This window comes from Mytilus edulis, chromosome 12 (genome assembly GCF_963676685.1).
Source record: "Mytilus edulis chromosome 12, xbMytEdul2.2, whole genome shotgun sequence".
Taxonomy (NCBI): domain Eukaryota; kingdom Metazoa; phylum Mollusca; class Bivalvia; order Mytilida; family Mytilidae; genus Mytilus; species Mytilus edulis.
In genome coordinates, this window is record NC_092355.1 from 63,743,146 (window position 1) to 63,761,313 (window position 18,168).

The window sequence follows — 18,168 nt, forward strand, 5'->3', positions numbered from 1 at the left end:
CTCATGCAAGAATATACGAGATTTGGTTGAACTGGGGGCAAAGTCATATATGGTACACATCAATATTCGGTGTTTAATAGGCGTTTATTAGGACGCCTGCCGCTTTCCCGTTTACCTGTGAAGTCGTTGAGTGTCATCTGTTTTTGTTTGTTTATGTTTATGTGTAATAAAGTAAAATAAGTAATTATATTTTGAAAAATTTCGGGACATAGTGTTTAAAAATTACGGGAGAAAATTGGAAAAGAAAATTAAAATAACTGCTTGCAAAAAGCCAAAACGAAATGTTTGATAAAGAATGAACGAGGTCCTTCAAGTCCCTAGAAGCTGTTAAGAACTTTGAAGAAGTTTATGTGCAGAAATATAATTTTTTGTTGATTGAGAATAATTTCCAGAAACATGCTGGCGTAATGGCATTAATTGCCAAAACAGTATAGCATACAATGGTGACACTACATAATTTATTCTCTTTAGCCTTTTTTCGGGAGAATATAGATAAACAATCTAAACCATATGATTGTCATGTAAGACGGAGCTTTTTGAAAAGTTTTTGCTGGTCATAACACATAGTCATAATGAATGATATTATGCGATGTATTCAATAAAAAATAAACATCAAGGCTTCATAAATGTTATGTTTTCAATATTGTATAAATAATCTGACCGTTTAACCTTGGTACAGTATATACGTTCCTTGTTCAAACCATAATAATTACATTAGATGTATGTTTCATTACAATACGTTATTCTGATTGGCTAACTGCACATCATGTATTATTCCTTAAGCAGTTGTATCACTCAATAAAACTTCTCATTCATGATGACACGAGGTCCCACAATAAAGTGCACAGGTAAATAAAATAAAAACTTGATAAAAGGCGTGTTTTCATGATCCTATAGGTAAAAATGTAATTATAAGTATTGAATGCATTTTTTTGTAACTTTATAGGGTTGTAAAAGCGTTGACCGTGCGCACATTTTAAGTATGAAGCGCTTCCGCGCTTCATACAAAATGTACTTCGGTCAACGCTTTTAACTTCCGCGCTTCATACAAAATGTACTTCGGTCAACGCTTTTACACCCCAATAAATTTACAAAAAAGAGCATTCAATTGTTAAATAAAAATATAAAGTTCCCATAAAATCAAACAGCCTTTTAAGTGCCAAGTCACTTTGACATATTGTTTGTTTAACAATTATTTGATCATCTTTGACATGTTTGATATTTTTTTGATATATTGTGTTTACAAAGTTGGTTTATATACAATAGTTCAATAAAAATCCCAAAATATTTTTGTAGAAATAAACGTTTTTTATTCAAAGAAAATAATCAGAAAAAATGAATTGTGACTTTTTGTCCTGTGACTTTTTGTCCGTGACTTTTTGTCTGTGACTTTTTGTCCTGTGACTTTCTGTCCTACATTCAGATCGTCATATGGAATTAAAATCTTAGCAAAAAAGCCGAACCCACTTATAAGATATATAAATGTCTTTACTCTGACTGTTGCATTTTGAACACCCGAGTGAAAGTCCAGCGCAATGTAGAACAAAATAGTTTCAACATTCATATATCATTATCATGATCTTGACCTGCATGAATATGCATTTAACTTGCAACTGGACGATTAAACAAAACGGTTATTGACGACTGCACGAAAACCTTTACTTCAGACAAATTTAAACATGAAATTAACTGTTCATGAAAAACGAAGTCCATCTAGTAGTAAACTACGGGAAAATGAAAATAAATATTTGCAAAATTTTGCCCTGGATACTGTATTTTGGACAGAAAGAAGCTCCCAATTTCCCGAAATTCCATTATGTTTGACAACGATTTTGATGTAAAACAAAACTTTAACCACAGACTGAACCTAAATGCTGAATTAGTCGGCGTGAATGCTGACGACGGGACCTAGCATCGCTAAGTATCGCTTTCGCGAAACTTGTCAAAAAGAAGGATGTTTGTCAAAAGATCCAAGTAGGCAGCTATTTCACTCATAAATCTTAAAGACCTCCTTGCTTTCGACAAGACGACCATAATTGTTTTCTTTTTGTCTAGGGGGGGGGGGGGGTCTTTTTCTATAGTAATTGTAGTTTAACAAAAAAAAAAAACGCATTTAGTATCATTTTTCTACCTACTAACGTGAATTTTCTGACTCAAAGATAAATATACGACAGTACTGTGCATTAAAAGTATGTAATCAAATGCCAAACTAGATATATATATATATTGGAATTAACTAGATGTTCTGAATACAATATTATGTATGCTTCACAATATATCAAAATAAAATGCTGAAAGACCCATCTCCCCCTCCTTTCAAAAATTGTCAATATCCGATGCATTTGAATTAAGCACAAAACATTTATGTAAATACACGCATGCAATCAGGGCTAGCATTTTGAACATATATTTTCATGGTACCTAACTGTCAGAACATGATTACGATTATTAAGGGTATATAAATTGTCTCTAACTGTCGCCTGGTGAGATTAATAGTTTAAGGTAAAACTTTATGATACCATATGGCCTAGGTGTTGATTGACTTTTATTTTTATGACCTAAGATCAGTTCCTCAGATATGGTAATGAAATATAGCACCTGTACCTTCTTGAATATACAGACGATCTGCTAAGTGAACATCACAGCATGAATCTGTCCATTTTTGCGTGAAGGTAACACTCAAAGTCAGGTGACATATATCTAACCGTTCCTTTTGTTATTAAGATTAATTAACATAACGGTCAAAATAGTCTATTTTGATATGTCAGTGGAATCTTCAGCTTTAGAAGAATGTAACAAACTTTGTATTTATAAACGATATAAAGTAGTATTTGGTTTTGAAAGATACTTAGATTTTCATTGTAATGTATCTATATTAACAAAATTGTGTAGCGGCACACTTAGATTAAATGTTGAGGTTGGTCGTTATCTGAATACTCAAAGAGAAAATAGAATTTGTATATGTTGCAATATGAATGTTTTGGAAGACGAATATCATTCTGTTTTATCATGTCCAACGTATAGATCTGTGCGCATAGAATTTTATATTTATTCTACTATTCTTGGCCAAATCGGCATAAGTTAGATAATTTATTCTAAATCTCTGACAGTTAAACTATATGCATTTATTCAAATGCAGCCGCTTGGAAAATTAGATCACATATAATGTCATAATATTATTGTATACTCTGTAACTTCTGTTCTCTGCTGCCTTTTATCAGAGACATATAATAATATAATAATTGTATTATATGTCTCTGCTTTTATTTGTCATATGTTGTATATATTTTCGTTTGCCATAGCATGTGAAAATAAATTATGCATATGACTACAGTAATAATGATGCCGATCTGGTAAATCAATAAACTGATAATGCCCCCAGTTTATCAAATCTCGTATCTAATAAGTCGATAACGCAAAATCACGATCGATCTTGCACATGCGCATTGCTTCCCTGAACTAGAGTATTCGGTTCATCTTCCTTTGCCCGATCGTAGCCCGGATTAGAACCATATCGAGCATATTTGGGACACTATTGGGCGGAAAGTGCGCGAAAGGACACCCCAGTTCAAACACATCATGAAATAAACAATGCCCTTCATCAGAAATGATTGCTGCTACCTTAGCAACAAATAAGTCGATTTATGGCAGGAATTAGAAGACGTTAAGATGCGGTTATCCGTTTGAATGGAGACTGCGCACAAAGTACTAATGCTTTGGCGTATAACGATCACCATGATGTGAACAGTCATCTGAAGATTAATTTTGAAATGTCTGACATTGTAAAGTTCGACTACTGTACCAGTTAAAGTTGTAAAATGCATTTTTTTGTACAAAAAACACTTTATTTTGTTATTAAAATTGTGGTTATATAAATCATTTTTTTTTCAAACATTTTTTGTTCGTTTCAATGCCAATGTTATCATAAACTATGTTTCAATAATATTATACACATATTTTATTATATTTCATCAAAAAAAAGAGGCTGATTTTTCAAGTTTTAAAAAATCAAGGTGTTGCAATACTTTGTTCCATGTGTATATATATAAGTTAAAAATAAACTTGAAAAAAATAACATGGATATGAATGCTGGCCAAGAACAGGTAACGCTATATGTATATATATATATATATATCAACTCAACAGAAATGTGAAATGTTCGATAGTCTTGTTGGATCGATCTTAAGCTACGGTTCTGAGATATGGGGGTTTCATCATGCCAAGGACATTGAACAGGTTCATAATAAATTTTGTAGATTTGTACTTAAAGTTGGTAAAAATTCACCTATTTGTGCTGTTATCGGTGAACTTGGACATTTCCCAATGTATATTATTAGAAAACAAAGAATACTTAAATATTGGTTGAAAATTGTTACCAAGAAACCTCCTATTGTATTTGATGTATATAAAATGTTGGTTAATGATGCTGAGAATGGTAAAACAAACTGGGTGTCAAATGTTCGTACCTTGTTAAATGATCTTGGTTATAATTTTTTATGGTATAACCAAGAAAATGTATTTTTTTTCATATGATGTTTTGAAACTACGCCTCTATGATCAGTTTATACAAAACTGGCGTTCTAGTATGTTCGATTGTGAAAAATTGGATATTTTGAAAATGTTCAAAATTGACTTTTGTTTAGAAAAATGTTTACTTCTTGATGTCAATGTTAAACTCTTAGCAAAACTTAGATGTGGTACACTTAAACTCAATATTGAAACTGGACGATATAATAATGTGCCTCGTAATGAAAGACTTTGTCAATGTTGCAATATGAAAGCTATTGAAAATGAATATCATTTTGTAATGATTTGTCCAGCCTATAGACATCTGCGTTTAAGATTTTTGCCTAAATATTATTGTTCTTGGCCTAATATGTCAAAATGTTTATCACTTATTCAAACAAGTTCAAGGACTTTGGTATTAAAACTTTGTTGTTTGTTAAATGAAAACTGGAAACTACGGTCACAACTGATAAAGTAGATTATATATGGTACTATCTGTTTAATATCTGGTGTTGTTTTTTTTGGGTTTTTTTTTTGTGTTATTATTTTGCTTTCTGTTTTCATTTATATTATGTCGCTTACTATATTATATATGTTGTTGATGCTATAGCATTATATTATATGCTGATTTGCAATAAACTTATTACAATATGTATGTTTTTTTGTTCAATAGGAACCAGATAATCGTGCCTACTGTGTGTACTGTGCGATATTTTAGCGTTACCTGTTTTGGCTAATTATTTAATTTAGCCAAATTCAATTTCCTTTAACGTACACCAAGTTGTGCAATCTCATCATCATAGATGGCTTCCTTTCATTAATACAACGTAGGAACCTGTTGGATGAAGAATTGTATGAAAGATGATGGCAAAATCTAAATTGAAGAAAAATAATAAAGAAATGATATGAACTTACGTCTGCTGTTCTATTTCTTAATAGAAATCAAAAAGTTATTTATTTGTGTTTTCAGAATATTAAAAAGTTATTTATTTGTGCTTTCAGAGTATTTAAAAAGTTATTTATTTGTGCTTTCAGAGAATCAAAAAAGTTATTTATGTGTGCTCACATAATATCAAAAAGTTATTATTTTTTTGTGCTTCCAGGATATCAAAAAGGTATTTATGTATGGTTCGGGATATTGAAACGTTTTCTATTAATAGATATCAAAAAGTTATTTACTAATGCTTTCAGAATATCAAATACTCATTTATTTGTGCTTTCAGAATATCAAAAAGTTATCTATTTGTGCTTTCGGAATATCAAAAAGTTATTTATTTTTGCTTTCAGAATATTAAAAAAATAATTATTTGTGCTTACATGATATCAAAAAGTTATTATTTATTTGTGCTTTCAGGATAACAAAAATTTATTTATTTATGCTTTCAGAATATCAAGAAGTTTTTTATTTTTGCTTTCAGTATACCAAAAAGTTATCCATTTGTGCTTTCGGAATATTAAAAAGTAATTTATTTACGCTTGCAGAATATTAAAAAAAATGTTTATTTGTGCTTTCAGAATATTAAAAAGTTATTTATTTGTGCTTTCAGAATATCAAAAAGTTGTTCATTTGTGCTTCCAGAATATCAAAAAAGTTATTTATTTACGCTTTCGGAATATCAAATTTTTTTATATTTATGCTTTCAGAATATAAAAAAAGTTATTTATTTGTGCTTTCAGAATATAATTTTTTTTTGTGCTTTCAAAATATCTCAAAGTTATTTAGTTGTGCTTTTAGAATATCACAAAGATATTTATTTGACTTTCACAAAGTTATTTTAAAAAAGTTATTTATTTGTGCTTTCAGAGAATCAAAAAGTTATTTATTTATGCTTTCAGAATATCATCAAGCATTAGAAGTCAGCTGACAGAGGAGTTAAATGGAACAAAACCAGTACCTCCTAATCCCGTGTCTATGTACCTGTATGCAAAAACTATCAGTGATGCCTCATACTCTATTACTCAAATATACAACAACCTAAAAGCTGAGAGACACATGAACGGTAAGGACATTCCAAAAGTTAGTATCTGTGTACTTTTATTTGCTTTAGTTAATTTGACTGTCGCAGGTCAGTTTTATGTCCCATTTATGGGCATTCTTTCTGGTCTGTGCGTCCGTTCGTTCGTCCTTTCGTCCGTCTGTTCCGCTTCAGGTTAAAGGTTTTGGTCGAGGTATTATTTGATTAAGTTGAAGTCCAATCAACCTGAAACTTAGTACACATGTTCCCTGTGATATGATCGTTCTAATTGTAATGCCAAATTACAGATTTTTACCCGATTTTCATGGTCCACTGAACATAGAAAATGATAGTGTGGATGGGGCATCAGTGCACTAGGGACACATTCTTGTTTCAAATAATTTACAACAATCTCTCAAAAGTTTAATTTGATTTCCCGTCTAACGCAGTATCATTTGAGCCACAAAACGTTTTTTTTGCAAATAGGTTTATATAAGAGGCAATTGTCTGTGAAAAAGTAAACACACACAGAATGCTATTTTATTTTATTTTATGTATTTGCTTTAACGTTTTGTTGTAAGATATAAAATGTTGTATTAAAATTTGTCTCTTGATTGCGTGTAAAAGCAATAGTATTGGTCTTCAACAAGACTTTAAATTTGTGAGTTGAACATTAGTCCTCTGAATAAAATTGAGAATGGAAATGGGGAATGTGCCAAAGAGACAACAACCCGACCATAGAAAAAAAAACAACAGCAGAAGGTCACCAACAGGTCTTCAATGTAGCGAGAAATTCCCGCACCCGGAGGCGTCCTTCAGCTGGTCCCTAAACAAATATATACTAGTTCAGTGATAATGAACATCATACTAATTTCCAAATTGTACCCAAGAAACTAAAATTAAAATAATACAAGACTAACAAAGGCCAGAGGCTCCTGACTTGGGACAGGCGCAAAAATGCGGCGGGGTTAAACATGTTTGTGAGACCTCAACCCTCCCCTATAATGGACGTCAATTTGGTTACTTATTCCCTATTCCCTATTCGTTACCTATTCCATATTCGTTACCTATTCGTTACCTATTCCCTATTCCCTATTCGTTACCTATTCGTTACCTATTCCCTATTCCCTATTCGTTACCTATTCCCTATTCCCTATTCGTTACCTATTCGTTACTAATTCCCTATTCCCTATTCCTTATTCGTTACCTATTCCCTATTCTCTATTCGTTACCTATTCCCTATTCCCTATTCGTCACCTATTCGTAACCTATTCCCTATTCCCTAATCGTTACCTATTCCCTATTCCCTATTCGTTACCTATTCGTTACTAATTCCCTATTCCCTATTCGTTACCTATTCGTTACTAATTCCCTATTCCCTATTCGTTACCTATTCGTTACTTTTTCCCTATTCGTTACCTATTCGTTACTTTTTCCCTATTTGTTACCTATTCGTTACCTATTCGTTACTTATTCCCTATTCCTCATTCGTTACCTATTCGTTACCTATTCCTCATTCGTTACCTTTTCGTTACCTATTCTCTATTCCCTATTCGTTACCTATTCGTTACCTATTCCCTATTCCATATTCGTTACCTATTCCCTATTCCCTATTCGTCACCTATTCGTTACCTATTCTCTATTCCCTATTCGTTACCTATTCGTTACCTATTCGTTACTTATTCCCTATTCCCTATTCGTTACCTATTCCCTATTCCCTATTCGTAACCTATTCGTTACTAATTCCCTATTCGTTACCTATTCGTTACTAATTCCCTATTCCCTATTCCCTATTCGTTACCTATTCGTTACTTATTCCCTATTCCCTATTCGTTACCTATTCCCTATTCCCTATTCGTAACCTATTCGTTATTAATTCCCTATTCCCTATTCGTTACCTATTCGTTACTTTTTCCATATTCGTTACCTATTCGTTACCTATTCGTTACTTATTCCCTATTCCTCATTCGTTACCTATTCGTTACCTATTCCCTATTCGTAACCTATTCGTTACCTATTCCCTATTCCCTATTCGTTACCTACTCCCTATTCCCTATTCGTTACCTATTCGTTATCTATGCCCTATTCCCTATTCGTTACCTATTCGTTACTTTTTCCCTATTTGTTACCTATTCGTTACTTATTCCCTATTCCTCATTCGTAACCTATTCGTTACCTATTTCCTATTCCCTACTCGTTACCTATTCGTTGCCTATTCGTTACCTATTCCCTATTCCCTATTCGTCACCAATTCGTTACCTATTCCCTATTCCCTATTCGTTCCCTGTTCCCTATTCGTTACCTATTCCCTATTCCCTATTCGTTACCTATTTGTTACCTATTCCCTAATCGTTACCTATTCGTTACCTATTCCCTATTCCCTATTCGTTACCTATTCGTTACCTATTCCTTATTCCCTATTCGTTACCTATTCCCTATTCCCTATTCGTTACCTATTTGTTACCTATTCCCTAATCGTTACCTTTTCGTTACCTATTCCCTGTTCCCTATTCGTTACCTATTCGTTACCTATTCCCTATTCCCTATTCGTTACCTATTCGTTACCTATTCCCTATTCCCTATTCGTTACCTATTCGTTACTAATTCCCTATTCCCTATTCGTTACCTATTCGTTACTTTTTCCCTATTTGTTACCTATTCGTTACTTATTCCCTATTCCTCATTCGTAACCTATTCGTTACCTATTTCCTATTCCCTACTCGTTACCTATTCGTTGCCTATTCCCTATTCGTTACCTATTCCCTATTCCCTATTCGTCACCTATTTGTTACCTATTCCCTATTCCTTATTCGTTCCCTGTTCCCTATTCGTTACCTATTCCCTATTCCCTATTCGTTACCTATTTGTTACCTATTCCCTAATCGTTACCTATTCGTTACCTATTCCCTATTCCCTTTTCGTTACCTATTCGTTACCTATTCCATATTCCCTATTCGTTGCCTAGTCGTTACCTATTCCCTATTCCCTATTCGTTACCTATGTGTTACTAATTTCCTATTCCCTATTCGTTACCTATTCCCTATTCGTTACTTATTTCCTATTACCTATTCGTTACCTATTCGTTACTAATTCCCTATTCCATATTCGTTACCTATTCGTTACCTATTCGTTATTAACTCCCTATTCCCTATTCGTTACCTATTCGTTACCTTTTCCCTATTCCCTATTCGTTACCTATTCGTGACCTTTTCCCTATTCGTTACCTATTCGTTACTTATTCCCTATTCCTCCTTCGTTACCTATTCGTTACATATTCCCTATTCCCTATTCGTTACCTATTCCCTATTCCCTATTCGTTACCTATTCGTTACTAACTCCCTATTCTCTATTCCTTACTTATTCCCTATTCCCTATCCGTTACCTATTCGTTACTTATTCCCTATACCTATTCGTTACTTATTCTCTATTCCCTATTCGTTACCAATTCGTTACTTATTCCCTATTCCTTATTCCTTATTCGTTACCTATTCGTTACTTATTCCGTATTCCCTATTCGTTACTTATTCCTTATTCCTATTCGTGACCTATTCGTTACTTATTCCTTATTACCTATTCGTTACTTATTACTTATTCCTTATTCGTTACTTATTCGATTTTTGATATCCTTCCCCCTTTTTAATTGTTGATATTCTTATTTCTGGTTATAGTTCTAAATTTGTTCAGGTAAAATGACCTTTTTATGACCTATTTATATGTGTTGATGCTTAACCGATCCTGTTGCTCTATGTTAGATACTTATTTGTTTCTTATTTGATTTTTATACGTTCTACCTTTTAAATGTTTTATATTCGTATGTTTGAAGATCTGGTTCTTGGTTCGTTTCAGCGCTACACTGTTATCCTGTTACTTATTCGTTCCTCATTCGCGTATAAAACGTGTGTTATACGTTCCAATTTTAAAAAGAAATATTTTCGTGTCTCTGGTGGTTACTGCCGGTTCTTAGAGGTGAAATAACCCTAATAGAACATATGTACCCGTTTCAACGCTCGACTGATACCCTGTTACTTATTCGTTCCTTATTCGCTTTTAATACACGTGGTATACGTTGCACCTTGAAAAAAATCGATTATCGATTGTTTTCATGGCTCTGGCGGTAATTATGTGTTCTCTGAGGTGAAAAAAACTTATTAGCGCATATGTACCCGTTTCACCGCTACACTGACACCCTGTTACTTATTCGTTCCTTTTCGCTTTTAATACGTTGAAAACAATCGATTATCGATTGTTTTCATGTATGTCTCTGGCGGTAATTACGTGTTCTCTGAGGTGAAAAAAAATTATTAGCGCATATGTACCCGTTTCACCGCTACACTGATACCCTGTTACTTATTCGTTCCTTTTTCGCTTTTAATACGCGTGGTATACGTTGCACCTTAAAATAAATCGATAGTCAATTGTTTTCATGTCTCTGGCGGTAATTATTTGTTCTCTGAGTTGAAAAAATCCTATCAAGCGCATATGTACCCGATCAGTGCTACACTGATATTCTGTTACTTATTCGATCCTTATTCGCTTATAAAACGTGTGTTATGCGTGGCACTTTAAAAAAATAATTTTTGTGTCTCTGGCGGTAACTGTCGATTCTTAGAGGTGAAATTACCCTAATAGAACATATGTATCCGTTTCAGCGCTCGACTGATACCCTGTTACTTATTCGTTCCTTATTTGCTTTAAATACACGTGGTAAACGTTGCACCTTGAAATAAATCGATTATCGATTGTTTTCATGTCTCTGGCGGTAATTATGTGTTATATGAGTTGAAAAATCCATATTTGCGCATATTTACCCGTTTCACCGCTACACTGATACCCTGTTACTTATTCGTTCCTTTTTCGCTTTTAATACACGTGGTATACGTTGCACCTTAAAATAAATCGATAGTCAATTGTTTTCATGTCTCTGGCGGTAATTACTTGTTCTCTGAGTTGAAAAAATCCTATCAGCGCATATGTACCCGATTAGTGCTACACTGATATTCTGTTACTTATTCGTTCCTTATTCGCTTATAAAACGTGTGTTATGTGTGGCACTTTAAAAAAAAAAATTTTTGTGTCTCTGGCGGTAACTGTCGGTTCTTAGAGGTGAAATGACCCTAATAGAACATATGTATCCGTTTCAGCGCTCGACTGATACCCTGTTACTTATTCGTTCCTTATTTGCTTTAAATACACGTGGTATACGTTGCACCTTGAAATAAATCGATTATCGATTGTTTTCATGTCTCTGGCGGTAATTATGTGTTATCTGAGTTGAAAAATCCATATTTGCGCATATTTACCCGTTTCAGCGCTACACTGATACCCTGTTACTTATTCGTTACTTATTGGCTTATAAAATGTGTGTTATGCGTTGCACTTTAAAAACGAAATATTGTTGTGTCTCTGGTGGTAACTGTCGGCTGTTAGAGGTGAAATGACCATAATAGAACATATGTACCCGTTTCAGCGCTCGACTGATACCCTGTTACTTTATCGTTCCTTATTTGCTTTTAATACGCGTGGTATACGTTGCACATTGAAATAAATCGATTATCGATTGTTTTCATGTCTCTGGCGGTTTTTATGTGTTATCTGAGTTGAAAAAACCTTATTTGCGCATACTTACCCATTTCAGTGCTACACTAACACCCTGTTACTTATTCGTTCCTTTTTCGCTTATAATACGCGAGGTATACGTTGCACCTTGAAATAAATCGATTATCGAGTGTTTTCATGTCTCTGGTGGTAATTACGTCTCTGAGGTGAAAGAAAACTATTAGCGCATATGTACCCGTCTCACCGCTAAACTGATGCCTTGTTACTTATTTGTTCGTTATTCGCTTTTTATACGCTTGGTATACGATGCACCTTGAAATACATCGATTATCAATTTTTGTCATGTCTCTGGCGGTAATTATGTGTTCTCCGAGGTGAAAAAACCCTATTAGCGCATATGTACCCGTTCCAGCGCTCCGATAATAGCCTGTTACTTATTCGTTACTTATTCGCTTTAAATACGTGGGGAATACGTTGCACCTTGAAATAAATCCTTTTTCAATTGTGTTCATGTCTCTAGTGGTAACAACGTGCTCTTAGAGATGAAATAACCCTGTTAGCGTGTAGTATCCGTTCCAGCGCTTGGTAAATACCCTGTTAATTATTCCTTCCTTATTCGCTTATAATACGTTTGTTATGCGTTGAATCTTTTAGAAATGGAATTTCAATTGTATTCATGTCTCTGGTGATAACAATGTCTTCTTAGAGATGAAATGACCCTATTAGCGCGTATGTACCCCGGCGTTCCAGCGTCGGTTAATACCCTGTTACTTATTCGTTACTTATTCGCTTATAATAAGTTTGTTATACGTTGCACCTTTTAGAAAAGGATTTTCAATTGTGTTCATGTCTCTGGCGGTTATAATGTATTCTTTGGGATTTCACCTCTAAGAACCAACAGTTACCAACACAGACAAAAATAATTCTTTTTTAAAGTGCAACGCATAACACACGTTTTATAAGCGAATAAGGAACGAATAAGTAACAGGGTATCGGTGTAGCGGTGAAACGGGTAAATATGCGCTCATAGGTTTTTTTTCACCTCAGAGAACACATAATTACCGCCAAAGACATGAAAGCAATCGATTATCGATTTATTTCAAGGTGCAACGCATACCACGCGTATTAAAAGCGAATAAGGAACGAATAAGTAACAGGGTCTCAGTCGAGAGCTGAAACGGGTACAAATGTTCTATTAGCGTTATTTTACCTCTAAGAACCGACAGTTACCACCAGAGACACAAACATATTTCTTTTTTAAAGTGCAACGCATAACACATCTTTTATAAGCGAATAAGGAACGAATAGGTAACAGGGTATCAGTGTAGCGCTGAAACGGGTACATACACGCTAATAGGGTTATTTCATCTCTAAGAACACATTGTTACCACCAGAGACATGAACACCATTAAAAATCCTTTTCTTAAAGGTGCAACGTATAAAAAACGTATTAAAAGCGAATAAGGAACGAATAAGTAACATGGCATTATCCGAGCCCTGGAACGGGTACATATGCGCTAATTGTTTTTTTTTCACCTCAGAGAACACATAATTACCGCCAGAGACAAGAAAGCAATCGATAATCGATTTATTTCAAGGTGCAACGTATACCACGCGTATTAAAAGCGAATAAGGAACGAATAAGAAACAGGGTATCAGTCTAGCGATGAAACTGCTACATACGCGCTGATAGGGGTATATCACCTCTTAGAAACGCAATCTACCACTAGAAACAAGAAAACAATTTAAATCCTTTTTAAAAGGTGCAACGTATAACACGCGTATTAAAAGCGATTAAGGAACGAATAAGTAACAGGGTATAAACCGAGCGCTAGAACGGGTACATACGCGCTAATAGTGTTTTTTCATCTCTTAGAACACATAGTTACCGCCAGAGACAAGAAAACAATTGAAAATCATTTTTTAAAAGGTGCAACGTATAATACGCGTGTTAAAAACAAGGTATTAGTCAAGCTCCGAAACGATGTACACCCCGCTAACATGTTTTATAGCTGACCATGCGGTATGGACTTTGCTTATTGTTGAAGGCCGTATCGTGAACTATAGTTGTTAATGTCTGTGTCATTTTGGTCTATTGTGGGGAGTTGCCTCATTGGCGATCATATCACATCTTCATTTTTATACAAGCGCAAAAAGGTGATTTCACCTCTTCGAACCAAGAACCAGATCTTCAAACATAAGAATATAAAACATTTAAAAGGTAGAAGGTATAAAAATCAAATAAGAAACAAATAAGTATTTAACATAGAGCAACAGGATCGGTTAAGCATAAACACATATAAATAGGTCATTTTACCTCAACAAATTTAGAACTATAACCAGACATAAAAATATAAACAATTAAAAAGGGGGAAGGATATCAAAAATCGAATAAGTAACGAATAAGGAATAAGTAATAAGTAACGAATAGGTAATAAGGAATAAGTAACGAATAGGTAACGAATAGGGAATAGGGAATAAAAAACGAATAGGTAACGAATAGGGAATAGGGAATAGGTAACGAATAGGGAATAGGGAAAAGGTAACGAATAGGTAACGAATAGGGAATAGGGAATTAGTAACGAATAGGGAATAGGGAATTAGAAACGAATAGGTAACGAATAGGAAATAGTGAATTAGTAACGATTAGGGAATAGGGAATAGGTAACGAATAGGTAACGAATAGGGAATAGGGAATTAGTAACGAATAGGTAACGAATTAGGAATTGGGAATTAGTAACGAATAGGTAACGAATAGGGAATAGGGAATAGGTAACGAATAGGTAACGAATAGGTAATAGGGAATTAGTAACGAATAGGTATCGAATAGGGAATAGGGAATAGGTAACGAGTAGGTAACGAATAGGGAATAGGGAATAGGTTACAAATAGGAAATAGGGAATAGGTAACGAATAGGTAACGAATAGGAAATAGGGAATTTGTAACGAATAGGTAACGAATAGGGAATAGCGAATTAGTAACGAATAGGTAACGAATAGGGAATAGGGAATAGGTAACGAATAGAGAATAGGGAATAGGTAACGAATAGGTAACGAATAGGGAATATGGAATAGGTAACGAATAGGGAATAGGGAATAGGTAACGAATAGGTAACGAAATGGGAATAGGGAATAAGTAACGAATAGGGAATAGGGAATAGGGAATAGGTAACGAATAGGTAACGAATAGGTAATAGGGAATAGGTTATGAATAGGTAACGAATATGGAATAGGGAATATGTAACGAATAGGTAACGAATAGGGAATAGGGAATAGGCAACGAATAGGTAACGAGTAGGGAAAAGGAAATAGGTAACGAATTGGTTACGAATGAGGAATAAGGAATAAGTAACGAATAGGTAACAAATAGGGAAAAAGTAACGAATAGGTAACGAATAGGGAATAGGGAATTAGTAACGAATAGGTAACGAATAGGGAATAGGGAATAGGTAACGAATAGGGAATAGGGAATAGGTAACGAATAGGTAACGAATAGGGAATAGGGAATAGGTTACAAATAGGGAATAGGGAATAGGTAACGAATAGGTAACAAATAGGGAATAAGGAATAGGTAACGAATAGGTAACGAATAGGGAATAGGGAATAGGTAACGAATAGGTAACGAATATGGAATAGGGAATAGGTAACGAATTGGGAATAGGGAATAAGTAACGAATAGGGAATAGGGAATAGGGAATAGGTAACGAATAGGTAACGAATAGGGATTAGGGAATAGGTCATGAATAGGTAACGAATGGGGAATAGGGAATAGGTAACGAATAGGGAATAGGGAATAGGTAACGAATAGGTTACGAATAGGGAATAGGGAATAAGTAACGAATAGGTAACGAATAGGGAATAGAGAATAGGTAACGAATAGGTAACGAATAGGGAATAGGGCATAGGTAACAAATAGGGAATAGGGAATAGGTAACGAATAGGTAACGAATAGGGAATAGGGAATTTGTAACGAATAGGTAACGAATAGGGAATAGGGAATTAGTAACGAATAGGTAACGAATAGGGAATAGGTAACGAATAGAGAATAGGGAATAGGTAACGAATAGGTAACGAATAGGGAATAGGAAATAGGTAACGAATAGGTAACGAATAGGGAATAGAGAGTTAGTAACGAATAGGTAACGAATAGGGAATAGGGAATAGGTAACGAATAGGTAACGAATAGGGAATAGGGATAACGAATAGGTAACGAATAGGTAACGAATAGGGAATAGGTTACGAATAGGTAACGAATAGGGAATATGGAATTAGTAACGAATAGGTAACGAATAGGGAATAGGGAATAGATGACGAATAGGTAACGAATAGGTAACGAATAGGGAATAGGTAACGAATAGGTAACGTATAGGGAATAGGGAATTAGTAACCAATAGGTAACGAATAGGGAATAGGGAAAAGGTAACGAGTAGGGAATAGGGAATTAGTAACGAATAGGTAACGAATAGGGAATAGGGAATAGGTAACGAAAAGGTAACGAATAGATAACGAATAGGGAATAGGGAATAGGTAATGAATAGGGAATAGGGAACGAATAGGTAACGAATATGGAATAGGGAATAGGGAATAAGTTACGAATAGGTAACGAATAGGTAACGAATAGGGAATAGGGAATAGGTAACGAATAGGGAATAGGGAATAGGTAACGAATAGGAAATAGGTAACGAATAGGTAACGAATAGGTAACGAATAGGGAATATGGAATAGGGAATAGGTAACGAATAAGGAATAGGTAATAAGTAACCAACTTGACGTCCATCCCCCTATACCTCTAGCCAATGTAGAAAAGTAAACGCATAACAAGTCGCACATTAAATTTCAGTTCAAGAGAAGTCCGAGTCTGATGTCAGAAGATGTAACCAAAGAAAATAAACAAAATGACAATAATACATAGTAATAAGTAACGAATAGGTAATAAGGAATAAGTAACGAATAGGTAACAAATAGGGAATAGGAAATAAGTAACGAATAGGTAACAAATAGGGAATAGGGAATAGGTAACGAATAGGGAATAGGGAAAAGGTAACGAATAGGTAACGAAAACGGAATAGGGAATTAGTAACGAATAGGGAATAGGGAATTAGAAACGAATAGGTAACGAATAGGAAATAGTGAATTAGTAACGATTTGGGAATAGGGAATAGGTAACGAATAGGTAACGAATAGGGAATTGGGAATTAGTAACGAATAGGTAACGAATAGGGAATAGGGAATAGGTAACGAAAAGGTAACGAATAGGTAACGAATAGTGAATAGGTAACGAATACGTAATAGGGAATTAGTAACGAATAGGTATCGAATAGGGAATAGGAAATAGGTAACGAATAGGTAACGAATAGGGAATAGGGAATAGGTTACAAATAGGGAATAGGGAATAGGTAACGAATAGGTAACGAATAGGGAATAGGGAATTTGTAACGAATAGGTAACGAATAGGGAATAGGGAATTAGTAACGAATAGGAAACGAATAGGAAATAGGGAATAGGTAACGAATAGAGAATAGGGAATAGGTAACGAATATTGAATAGGGGATAGGTAACGAATATGGAATAGGGAATAGGTAACGAATTGGGAATAGGGAATAAGTAACGAATAGGTAACGAATAGGGAATAGGGAATAGGTAACGAATAGGTAACGAATAGGGAATAGGGAATAGGTAACGAATAGGTAACGAATAGGGAATGGGGAATAAGTAACGAATAGGTAACGAATAGGGAATAGAGAATAACGAATAGGTAACGAATAGGGAATAGGGAATAAGTTACCAACTTGACGTCCATCCCCCTATACCTCTAGCCAATGTAGAAAAGTAAACGCATAACAATACGCACATTCAAATTCAGTTCAAGAGAAGTCCGAGTCTGATGTCAGAAGATGTAACCAAAGAAAATAAACAAAATGACAATAATACATAAATAACAACAGACTACTATCAGTTAACTGACATGCCAGCTCCAGACTTCAATTAAATCACTCACTGAAAGATTATGATTTCATCATATGAACATCAGGCACAATCCTTACCGTTAGGGGTTTAGTATCATACCATCATAACATATATGAGAAGAACATAACCCGTGTCATGCCAACAACTGTATTTTGAATAAATGTGTTTAGTTCCGATGCAAAGAC